The following is a 13,483-nucleotide window of genomic DNA, read 5'->3' on the forward strand; positions in this document are numbered from 1 at the left end:
ACACATTCCCTCTCTACCTCGTTATCTCCAGCTATCCCACTGTGCCGGATTCAGTTTTCTCCACCACTCTGTTTTATGATCCCCCTTTTCATTTCCTCTGATTCTAGGGAGCCTCTTGGTAATGAAGACAACTAGAAGGCTTTCTGGGTAATGAAGTCTGCTCTGTCCAGGAAACTGCAAGGGTTTCTGGGTAATACTACATAGTCTTTGCTCTATCTCTATTGATCTTGGTAATTATATGTAGTATCCTGCTCTGTCCAGGTCCATGGGACAGCTGAGTAATATAATGTAGATTCAACATTGCTTCCTGGGTAATGTAGTCTTTCCTCTGTCCAGCTCTACGGGGCTGCTGACAGAGAGACAATGGAGGAAGCAGAAAGCAGAAAACAACATGGTCAATGCCAGACAGGGGCGTGGCCAACAACACCTTCACCATGGAGTCATATCTCAGCCCCGCCCCTACTCCAAATGCCAAGGTGAGAGACAAGGACTAGTTCTAGCTACATCAGTGTAAATAACCCCCGGTAAAAGTTATTTTGAGGCCTAAACACATACAGTAATATAACTTATTGTGTTGGTCCAGACTGTGTGGCTCGTATACAGTGGTACATCGTGACCAACCTGGGGGAGGACTGGATCTTCCTGGTGCTGCTGGGCCTCACTATGGCCCTGGTCAGCTGGAGCATAGACAACACCAGTGCCAAGAGCTTACAAGGTACATGACTACAGTCCCCATAATCCACTGTGGCTGTAGCAGACCAGGTTCCCTCACTAGATGGCCATACAAGACAGGATCAAAACAGATGAGCAATATCATGAGGTATTTGACATCAATTTAGGCCTAGTACCCAATTCCAAGTCAGCCCCCGTCCCTAACCCCTAGGTAAGTCAAATACAATGTTATTAGTCAGATGCGCAGAATACCACAGGTGTAGACTTTACAGTGTAATGCTTACTTACGAGCCCATTCCCAACAATACAGAGTTAAAAAGTAAGACATATATTTGCTGAATAAAAAAGGAAATAATAAGACAATGAGAACAATAAGGAGGCTAACGTCACTAGGCAATCAGCATATATAATTAACAGAGTAGCAGCAGCGTATGTGAAGAGTGTGAAAGTGCATCTATGTGTGAGTGTGTGTGTGTGGTGTCAATATGTTTGTATGTGTGGGCTTATGTAGCGTGTGTGTGTGCCTGTGTTGGAGTGTCAGTGTGGTGTGTGTGGGTAGAGTCTAGTGAGTGTACATTTAGCCAGTGCAAGAGTCATTGTAAAAGAAACAGTGTAAATAAATAATAAAGGGGTCCATGTAAATCGTCTGGGAAGCCATTTGATTAACTCTTCAGCAGTCTTATGACTTTCGGGATAGAAGCTGTTCAGGAGCCTTTTGGTCCCAGACTTGGCGCTCCGGTACTGCTTGCCGTGCGGTAGCAGAGAGAACAGTCTATGACTTGGTGACTGGAGTCTTTGACCATTTTTGGGGCCTTCCTCTGACACCGTCTTGCATAGAGGTTCTGGATGGCAGGGAGTTCGTCGCCAGTAATGTACTGGGCCGTATGCATTACCCTCTGTAGTGCCTTGCGGTCAAATGCTGAGCAGTTGCCATACCAAGTGGTGATGCAGCCAGTCAAGATGCTCTCAATGATGCAGCTGTAGAATTGTTTGAGGAACTGAGGGCCCATGCCAAATCTTTTCAGTCTCCTGAGGGGGAAGAGGCGTTGTCGTGCCCTCTTCATGATTGTGTAGGTGCATTTGGACCATGATAGGTACTTAGTGATTTGGACACTGAGGAACTTGAAGCTCTTGACCTGCTCCACTACAGTCCTGTCGATGTGAATGAGTGCATGTTCTGCCCTCTGTTTCCTGTAGTCCACGATAAGGTCCTTCGTCTTGGCCACATTGAGGGAGGGGTTGTTCTGCCAGGTCTCTGACTTCCTCCCTTAGGCTGTCTCATCGTCGTCAGTGATCAGGCCTACCACCATTGTGTTGTCGGCAAACTTAATGAGGGTGTTGTAGTCATGCGTGGTCACTCAGTCGTGGGTGAGCAGGGTGTACAGGAGGGGACTGAACACACACCCCTGAGGGGCCCCCATGTTGAGGGACAGCGTGGTGGATGTGTTGTTGCCTACCCTCACCACCTGGGGGTGGTCCATCTAGTCGGCTTGCGTCACTGGGCAGCTCTCGGCAGGGATTACCTTTTGTAATCCGTGATAGTTTGCAATCCCTGCCACATCCGACGAGCTTCAGAGCCAGTGTAGTAGGATTCGATCTTAGTCCTGTATTGCCTGTTTGATGGTTCGTCGGAGGACGTAGTGGCATTTCTTCTAAGCATCTGGATTAGTGTCCCGCTCCTTGAAAGCAGCAGCTCTAGCCTTTAGCTCAGTGAGGATGTTGCCTGTAATCCATGGCTTCTGGTTGGGATAAGTACGTGCGGTCACTGTGGGGATGATGTTGAAATGTATAGATGTACAGATGTTGACCTTCCCTGCTCTACACTCTTCCCTGCTCTACAGTCGTGGCCAAAAGTTTTGAGAATGACACAAATATACATTTTCACAAAGTCTGCTGCATCAGTTTGTATGATGGCAATTTGCATATACAGAATGTTATGAATGTTATGAAGAGTGATCAGATGAATTGCAATTAATTGCAAAGTCCCTCTTTGCCATGCAAATGGACTGAACCCCCCAAAAACATTTCCACTGCATTTCAGCCCTGCCACAAAAGGACCAGCTGACATCATGTCAGTGATTCTCTCGTTAACACAGGTGTGAGTGTTGACAAGGCTGGAGATCACTCTGTCATGCTGATTGAGTTTGAATAACAGACTGGAAGCTTCAAAAGGAGGGTGGTGCTTGGAATCAATGTTCTTCCTCTGTCAATCATGGTTACCTGCAAGGAAACACGTGCCGTCATCATTGCTTTGCACAAAAAGGGCTTCACAGGCAATGATATTGCTGCTAGTATGATTGCACCTAAATCAACCATTTATCGGCTCATCAAGAACTTCAAGGAGAGCGGTTCAATTGTTGTGAAGAAGGCTTCAGGGCGTCCAAGAAAGTCCAGTAAGTGCCAGGACCGTCTCTTAAAGTTGATTCAGCTACGGGATCGGGGCACCACCAGTACAGAGCTTAATCAGGAATGGCAGCAGGCAGGTGTGAGTGCATCTACATGCACAGTGAGGCGAAGACTTTTCGAGGGTGGCCTGGTGTCAAGAAGGGCAGCAAAGAAGCCACTTCACTCCAGGAAAAACATCAGGGACAGACTGATATTCTGCAAAAGGTACAGGGATTGGACTGCTGAGGACTGGGGTAAAGTCATTTTCTCTGATGAATCCCCTTTCCGATTGTTTGGGGCATCCAGAAAAAAGCTTGTCCGGAGAAGACAAGGTGAGCGCTACCATCAATCCTGTGTCATGCCAGAAAAAGTAAAGCATCCTGAGACCGTTCATGTGTGGGGTTTTGCCTAAGAACAGAGTACTGAATAAAGAATGGCACCAACACATCCTCCGAGAGCAACTTCTCCCAACCATCCAGGAACAGTTTGGTGACGAACAATGCCTTTTTCAGCATGATGGAGTACCTTGCCATAAGGCAAAGGTGATAATTAAGTGGGTCCATGGCCAGGAAACTCCCCAGACCTTTTTCCCATTGAGATCTTGTGGTCAATCCTCAAGAGGCGGGTGGACAAGCAAAAACCCACAAATTCTGACAAACTCCAAGCATTGATTATGTGGCCCAGAAGTTAATTGACAGCATGCCAGAGCGGATTGCAGAGGTCTTAAAAAAGAAGGGTCAACACTGCAAATATTGACTATTTGCATCAACTTCATGTAATTGTCAATAAATGCCTTTGACACTTATGAAATGCTTGTAATTATACTTCAGTATTCCATAGTGATATCTGACAAAAATATCTAAAGACACTGAAGCAGCAAACTTTGTGGAAATTAATATTTATGTCATTCTCAAAACTTTTGGCCACGACTGTACACTCTTCCCTGCTCTACACTCTTCCCTGCTCTACACTCTTCCCTGCTTTACACTCTACCCTGCTCTTCCCTGCTCTACACTCTTCCCTGCTCTACACTCTACCATGCTCTTCCCTGCTTTACACTCTACCCTGCTCTTCCCTGCTTTACACTCTACCCTGCTCTTCCCTGCTTTACACTCTACCCTGCTCTTCCCTGCTCTACACTCTTCCCTGCTCTACACTCTACCCTGCTCTTCCCTGCTCTACACTCTCCCCTGCTCTTCCCTGCTTTACACTCTTCCCTGCTCTTCCCTGCTTTACACTCTACCCTGCTCTTCCCTGCTTTACACTCTACCCTGCTCTTCCCTGCTTTACACTCTACCCTGCTCTTCCCTGCTTTACACTCTACCCTGCTCTTCCCTGCTCTACACTCTTCCCTGCTCTACACTCTACCATGCTCTTCCCTGCTTTACACTCTACCCTGCTCTTCCCTGCTTTACACTCTACCCTGCTCTTCCCTGTTTTACACTCTTGCTCTTCCTGCTCTACACTCTTCCCTGCTCTTCTACCCTGCTCTTCCCTGCTCTACACTCTCCCCTGCTCTTCCCTGCTCTACACTCTTCCCTGCTCTACACTCTACCCTGCTCTTCCCTGCTCTACACTTCCCTGCTCTACACTCTTTCCTGCTCTTCCCTGCTCTACACTTCCCTGCTCTACACTCTTTCCTGCTCTTCCCTGCTCTACACTTCCCTGCTCTACACTCTTTCCTGCTCTTCCCTGCTCTACACTTCCCTGCTCTACACTTCCCTGCTCTACACTCTTCCCTGCTCTACACTCTTTCCTTCTCTTCCCTGCTCTACACTTCCCTGCTCTACACTCTTTCCTGCTCTTCCCTGCTCTACACTTCCCTGCTCTACACTTCCCTGCTCTACACTCTTCCCTGCTCTACACTCTTCCCTGCTCTACACTCTTCCCTGCTCTTCCCTGCTCTACACTCTTCCCTGCTCTACACTCTTCCCTGCTCTACACTCTTTCCTGCTCTTCCCTGCTCTACAGTCTTCCCTGCTTTACACTCTACCCTGCTCTACACTCTTCCCTGCTTTACACTCTACCCTGCTCTTCCCTGCTTTACACTCTACCCTGCTCTTCCCTGCTTTACACTCTACCCTGCTCTTCCCTGCTTTACACTCTACCCTGCTCTTCCCTGCTCTACACTCTTCCCTGCTCTACACTCTACCATGCTCTTCCCTGCTTTACACTCTACCCTGCTCTTCCCTGCTTTACACTCTACCCTGCTCTTCCCTGCTCTACACTCTTCCCTGCTCTACACTCTACCATGCTCTTCCCTGCTCTACACTCTACCATGCTCTTCCCTGCTTTACACTCTACCCTGCTCTTCCCTGCTCTACACTCTTCCCTGCTCTACACTCTACCATGCTCTTCCCTGCTCTACACTCTACCATGCTCTTCCCTGCTTTACACTCTACCCTGCTCTTCCCTGCTCTACACTCTCCCCTGCTCTTCCCTGCTCTACACTCTTCCCTGCTCTACACTCTACCCTGCTCTTCCCTGCTCTTCCCTGCTCTACACTTCCCTGCTCTACACTCTTTCCTGCTCTTCCCTGCTCTACACTTCCCTGCTCTACACTCTTTCCTGCTCTTCCCTGCTCTACACTTCCCTGCTCTACACTCTTTCCTGCTCTACACTTCCCTGCTCTACACTTCCCTGCTCTACACTCTTCCCTGCTCTACACTCTACCCTGCTCTTCCCTGCTCTTCCCTGCTCTACACTTCCCTGCTCTACACTCTTTCCTGCTCTTCCCTGCTCTACACTTCCCTGCTCTACACTTCCCTGCTCTACACTCTTCCCTGCTCTACACTCTTCCCTGCTCTACACTCTTCCCTGCTCTTCCCTGCTCTTCCCTGCTCTACACTTCCCTGCTCTACACTCTTTCCTGCTCTTCCCTGCTCTACACTCTTCCCTGCTCTACACTCTTCCCTGCTCTACACTCTTTCCTGCTCTTCCCTGCTCTACAGTCTTCCCTGCTTTACACTCTACCCTGCTCTACACTCTTCCCTGCTCTACACTCTTTCCTGCTCTTCCCTGCTCTACAGTCTTCCCTGCTTTACACTCTACCCTGCTCTACACTCTACCCTGCTCTACACTCTTCCCTGCTCTACACTCTTCCCTGCTCTACACTCTTCCCTGCTTTACACTCTACCCTGCTCTACACTCTTCCCTGCTCTACAGTCTTCCCTGCTGTACACTCTTCCCTGTCTTTCCCTGCGCTAAACACAGAAAAAAGGGTTCCAAAAGGGTTCTTTGGCTGTCCCCATAGGATAACCTTTTTTGGTTCCAGTTTGAACCCTTTTTGGTTTCAATTATAACCCTTTTGGTTCCATATAGAACCCTGTGTGGAAAGGGTTCTACTCTACCTGGACTCAAAAAGGGATCTTCAAAGGGTTCTCCTATGGGGAAGCTGAAGAACTGTTTTAGGTTCTAGATATAACCTTTTTTTTCCTAAGAGTGTAACCCACTGCTCCACTCTCCCCTCTTCTTCCTCCTCCTCCTATGTCTCCTCTTCCTCCTTTCTCCCCTCTTCTTCCTCCTCCTCCTATGTCTCCTCTTCCTCCTCTCTCCCCTCTTCCTCCTCCTCCTAGTACTCCTCTGTCCCCTCCTCCTACTCCTCTCTCCCCTCTTCCTCCTCCTCCTCCTACTCCTCTCTCCCCTCTTCTTCCTCCTCCTCCTATGTCTCCTCTTCTTCCTCTCTCCCCTCTTCTTCCTCCTCCTCCTATGTCTCCTCTTCCTTCTCTCTCCCCTCTTCGTCCTCCTCCCATGTCTCCTCTTCCTCCTCTCTCCCCTCTTCCTCCCCCTCCTCCTCCTCCTCCTCTGTCCCCTCCTCCTACTCCTCTCTCCCCTCTTCCTCCTCCTCCCATGTCTCCTCTTCCTCCTCTCTCCCTCCTCCTCCTACTCGTCTGTCCCCTCCTCCTACTCCTCTCTCCCCTCTCCCAGCATATAAGTAGATGCACTGGGAGCTGAGGGGGAATGTCCTGATCCAATACCTGGCCTGGGTCGTCTACCCCATGGTCCTCGTCATGTTCGCCTCCCTCTTCTGCAACATAGTCGCCCCTCAGGCCATAGGTAGGTACTGAACATAGTGTTGCTCTCCTTATCTCCATCTATTTCTCCCACCCGGTTGCCCAAAAGTACATAAGTGGGATATAACTGCTCTGTTTCCAGGATCTACCTATCGTTCAATCTTTTTCTCCAACATTTTCTCTGTTGTTCTGTCTCATGTAGGTTCTGGTATTCCTGAGCTGAAGACCATTCTGCGAGGGTGGTGTTGAAGGAGTATCTAACTCCTTTGTGGCCAAAGTCATCGGGCTGACCACCGGCCTGGGCAGTAGCATGCCCGTGGGGAAAGAGGTGGACCTACTCCTCTCCTCCAATTATTAGTATTATCACTCTCTGACCTCTTTCTCTAACTCTTTCTCTGACCTCTCTCTCTAAGACCTCTTTCTCTAACTCTCTCTCTGACCTCTCTCTCTCTCTCTGACCTCTGACCTCTTTCTCTAACTCTCTCTCTCTGTATCTATTCCTATTCCTCTTCCTCTCCTTCCTTACTCCCTGCCTGTGCCATTAAACCCCTACAACTCATCCAGAACGCCGCAGCCCGTCTGGTGTTCAACCTTCCCAAGTTCTCTCACGTCACCCCGCTCCTCCGCTCTCTCCACTGGCTTCCAGTTGAAGCTCGCATCCGCTACAAGACCATGGTGCTTGCCTACGGAGCTGTGAGGGGAACGGCACCTCAGTACCTCCAGGCTCTGATCAGGCCCTACACCCAAACAAGGGCACTGCGTTCATCCACCTCTGGCCTGCTCGCCTCCCTACCACTGAGGAAGTACAGTTCCCGCTCAGCCCAGTCAAAACTGTTCGCTGCTCTGGCCCCCCAATGGTGGAACAAACTCCCTCACGACGCCAGGACAGCGGAGTCAATCACCACCTTCCGGAGACACCTGAAACCCCACCTCTTTAAGGAATACCTAGGATAGGATAAAGTAATCCCTCTCACCCCCTTAAAATATTTAGATGCACTACTGTTCCACTGGATGTCATAAGGTGAATGCACCAATTTGTAAGTCGCTCTGGATAAGAGCGTCTGCTAAATGACTTAAATGTAAATGTAATGTTACTTTAGTCCCTTACTGTATCTCCCCCCCCCCTCTCCTCCTTTCTGTCTCCTTCTGTCCCAGTGAGTAGTATAATAAATCATCTTCTGTTGTGTTCTTTCCTCCACCCCTTGTGGGACAGAAACAATTTACTCAACTCCTCGACAAATGTACTCAACTCCTCAACATTTTCCCTTTATGGAGGCTGGTCAACTGTCAAACATAGCAATTATAACATGATTCATCTTTGCTGATACAATGTGACCCATTTGAGAATTCAAGTCAGAGCAAATTGTCCATGTCTACGCAGATCATGTGTATGGTGGATCTACCTCTGTGCTCTGTGCTCTTTGTCTCTGTGAGTAGCAGGGGATTTTCCCAACCACTGATACAAGGTCAGGTATTTTCTCATCCCCCTAATGGTTAAGAATTTGGATTAAGGGTAATCTGATCCTAGATCTGTAGATCTGAGAAGGGCAACTTTTACCTCAAGTGTGTGACTGACTCTGTCCTCCTCCCGCCCGTGCTTCCTAGGGTCCCTTCGTTCACATTGCCAGTATCTCTGCTCTTGTACTGAGTAAAATCATGTCCATCTTCTCTGGAGTGTATGAGGTAAGCCGAAGCCCTGACCAAAACAAACTATAACTCCCAGCAACCCCCACTCTGACTAGCATGACCTTTGACCTGAGTCGCTCTGTCATGTCTGACCTCTTAATTGTGTCTTTCACAACTCTTGTTCTTGTTGCTGTTATGACTCTCTCTCTCTCTCCCTCTCTCGCTCTCTCTCTCTCTCTCTCTCTCTCCTCTCTCTCTCTCTCTCTCTCTCTCCTCTCTCTCTCTTTCCCTCTCTATCTCTCTCTCCCCTGTCTCATTCTCTCTCTCCCTCTCTCCCGGCATCTCTCTCGCTCTCTCTCTCTCTCCCTGTCTCTCCCCCTCTCTCTCTCTCTCTCTCTCTCTCTCTCTCTCTCTCCTCTCCCTCTCTCTCTCTCTCTCTCTCTCTCTCTCTCTCTCTCTCTCTCTCTCTCTCTCTTTTTCCCTCTCTCTCTCTCTCTCTCTCTCTCTCTGTCTCTTGTTCTCTCCCGCCATCTCTCTCTCTCTCTCTCTCTCTCTCTCTCTCTCTTTCCCTCTCTCTCTCTCTCTCTCTCCCGTCTCTTGTTCTCTCCCGCCATCTCTCTCGCTCTCTCTCTCCCCTGTCTCCCCCCCCTCTCTCTTTCTCTCTCTTCTCTCTGTCTCTCACTCTCTCTGTGTCTCTCTGTCTCTTTCTCTCCCTCCTTCCCTCGTGTCTTTGTTTAGGCTCAGCAGTCTCACACACATTGTCTGTGTATTAATAGTGTGATGGCTATGTCTGGCATGTGTATTAACACTGACCTCCCGTGACTGTCTCTGTCTCTGTCTCCCCTCACTCTTCCCTCTCTCCCTCCCCACATCTCCTCCCCATCCCTGCCTCCCATGTTAACCCCTTCCTCTCCTCTCCCACTCCCTCTCCGCTCTCTCTTTCCCCCCTTGTTTATCCCCTCCCCCCCCCACCCACCACCTCTCGTTTGTTACGTGGACCCCTGCCCCCAGAGTAGTGCCCATAACCAGGACCTGCTGGTATGTGCGTGTGCCGTGGGAGTGGCCACCTGCTTCGTTGCCCCCGTGGGAGGCAAGTACCGCCCACATGTCCCTATATGCACCTCTAGAGACCTGGAGGTTATGGAGCAGTGGGGTGCAATGCATAGAATGTTACAGATAGAAATGTATTGTATAGAATGGAAATAACTGTATAATGAATATTGCTAGGTGTAAGTAATTCTATCTGCAATGGCCTGAGCATTTTATCCTATTGACTAGACAGCATGTTCTGTCTGTCTGGTCTCTCTCTTTCTCTGTCTATTTTGATGATTTGTTCAGGGCTTGTGTGACTCTCTGGTGAGCTTGGTTGGTTTGGCAGTTCTCTGCTGTGCTGTTCTGTATTTTCTACCTCTGTCTCTCGCCTCCCCTCCCTCCCTCCCTCCCTCCCTCCCTCCCTCCCTCCCTCCCTCCCTCCCTCCCTCCCTCCCTCCCTCCCGTCTCTGTCAGTAGAACCCATGTGGTTACACAGACATTCTGACAGTGGGCTGTGCCGTGGGGGTGGGCTGCTCTAGGAGGTACTGTATCAAGCCCTAACCGCTGCACTATGACCTCTCTGCTGTACTTCACTACACCTCTTTCTATACCACTATCACTCCTTCACTACACGTCTTTCTATACCACTATCACTCCTTCACTACACCTCTCTCTATACCGCAAACACTCCTTCACTACACCTCTTTCTATACCACTATCACTCCTTCACTACACCTCTCTCTATACCACTATCACTCCTTCACTACACCTCTCTATACCACTATCACTCCTTCACTACACCTCTTTCTATACCACTATCACTCCTTCACTACACCTCTCTCTATACCACTATCACTCCTTCACTACACCTCTTTCTATACCACTATCACTCCTTCACTACACCTCTCTCTATACCACTAACACTCCTTCACTACACCTCTTTCTATACCACTATCACTATCACTACACTTCACTACACACTACTCTTTCTATACCACTAACACTCCTTCACTACACCTCTTTATACCACTATCACTCCTTCACTACACCTCTCTATACCACTATCACTCCTTCACTACACCTCGTTCTATACCACTATCACTCTTTTACTACACCTCTGTCTATACCACTATCATTCCTTCACTACACGTCTTTCTATACCACTATCATTCCTTCACTACACCTCTTTAAATACCACTATCACTCCTTCACTACACCTCTTTCCATACCACTATCACTCCTTCACTACACCTCTTTCTATACCACTATCACTCCTTCACTACACCTCTCTATGCCACTATCATTCCTTCACTACACCTCTTTAAATACCACTATCACTCCTTCACTACACCTCTTTAAATACCACTATCACTCCTTCACTACACCTCTCTTACACCACTATCATTCCTTCACTACACCTCTTTATATATCACTATCACTCCTTCACTACACCTCTTTAAATACCACTATCACTCCTTCACTACACCTCTTTCTATACCACTAGCACTCCTTCACTACATCGTCTTTTCTATACCACTATCACTCCTTCACTACACCTCTTTCTATACCACTATCACTCCTTCACTACACCTCTCTATACCACTATCATTTTTTCACTAAACGTCTTTATATACCACTATCACTCCTTCACTACACCTCTTTCTATACCACTATCACTCCTTCACTACACCTCTTTCTATACCACTATCACTCCTTCACTACACCTCTCTCTATACCACTATCATTCCTTCACTACACCTCTCTCTATACCACTATCACTCCTTCACTACACCTCTCTCTATACCACTATCACTCCTTCACTACACCTCTTTCTATACCACTATCACTCCTTCACTACACCTCTCTCTATACCACTATCATTCCTTCACTACACATCTTTATATACCACTATCACTCCTTCACTACACCTCTCTCTATACCACTATCACTCCTTCACTACACCTCTTTCTATACCACTATCACTCCTTCACTACACCTCTCTCTATACCACTAACACTCCTTCACTACACCTCTCTCTATACCACTATCACTCCTTCACTACACCTCTCTCTATACCACTAACACTCCTTCACTACACCTCTCTATACCACTATCACTCCTTCACTACACCTCTCTCTATACCACTATCACTCCTTCACTACACCTCGTTCTATACCACTATCACTCTTTTACTACACCTCTGTCTATACCACTATCATTCCTTCACTACACGTCTTTCTATACCACTATCATTCCTTCACTACACCTCTTTAAATACCACTATCACTCCTTCACTACACCTCTTTCCATACCACTATCACTCCTTCACTACACCTCTTTCTATACCACTATCACTCCTTCACTACACCTCTTTATGCCACTATCATTCCTTCACTACACCTCTTTAAATACCACTATCACTCCTTCACTACACCTTTTAAATACCACTATCACTCCTTCACTACACCTCTCTACACCACTATCATTCCTTCACTACACCTCTTTATATATCACTATCACTCCTTCACTACACCTCTTTAAATACCACTATCACTCCTTCACTACACCTCTTTCTATACCACTAGCACTCCTTCACTACACCTCTTTCTATACCACTATCACTCCTTCACTACACGTCTTTCTATACCACTATCACTCCTTCACTACACCTCTCTATACCACTATCATTTTTCACTAAACGTCTTTATATACCACTATCACTCCTTCACTACACATCTTTATATACCACTATCACTCCTTCACTACACCTCTCTCTATACCACTAACACTCCTTCACTACACCTCTCTATACCACTATCACTCCTTCACTACACCTCTCTCTATACCACTATCACTCCTTCACTACACCTCGTTCTATACCACTATCACTCTTTTACTACACCTCTGTCTATACCACTATCATTCCTTCACTACACGTCTTTCTATACCACTATCATTCCTTCACTACACCTCTTTAAATACCACTATCACTCCTTCACTACACCTCTTTCCATACCACTATCACTCCTTCACTACACCTCTTTCTATACCACTATCACTCCTTCACTACACCTCTCTCTATGCCACTATCATTCCTTCACTACACCTCTTTAAATACCACTATCACTCCTTCACTACACCTCTTTAAATACCACTATCACTCCTTCACTACACCTCTCTACACCACTATCATTCCTTCACTACACCTCTTTATATATCACTATCACTCCTTCACTACACCTCTTTAAATACCACTATCACTCCTTCACTACACCTCTTTCTATACCACTAGCACTCCTTCACTACACGTCTTTCTATACCACTATCACTCCTTCACTACACGTCTTTCTATACCACTATCACTCCTTCACTACACCTCTCTATACCACTATCATTTTTTCACTAAACGTCTTTATATACCACTATCACTCCTTCACTACACCTCTTTCTATACCACTATCACTCCTTCACTACACCTCTTTCTATACCACTATCACTCCTTCACTACACCTCTCTCTATACCACTATCATTCCTTCACTACACCTCTCTCTATACCACTATCACTCCTTCACTACACCTCTCTCTATACCACTATCACTCCTTCACTACACCTCTTTCTATACCACTATCACTCCTTCACTACACCTCTCTCTATACCACTATCATTCCTTCACTACACATCTTTATATACCACTATCACTCCTTCACTACACCTCTCTATACCACTATCACTCCTTCACTACACCTCTTTCTA

At 47.4% G+C, this 13,483-nt stretch overlaps 1 pseudogene; it reads left to right on the forward strand.

The window, feature by feature from the left end:
* Window positions 1–391: 391 nt before the first annotated feature.
* LOC115124857 (chloride channel protein 1-like) overlaps window positions 392–13,483 on the forward strand; it is a 50,122-nt pseudogene continuing 37,030 nt past the window's right edge.

Source organism: Oncorhynchus nerka, linkage group LG3 (assembly GCF_034236695.1).
Source record: "Oncorhynchus nerka isolate Pitt River linkage group LG3, Oner_Uvic_2.0, whole genome shotgun sequence".
Taxonomy (NCBI): domain Eukaryota; kingdom Metazoa; phylum Chordata; class Actinopteri; order Salmoniformes; family Salmonidae; genus Oncorhynchus; species Oncorhynchus nerka.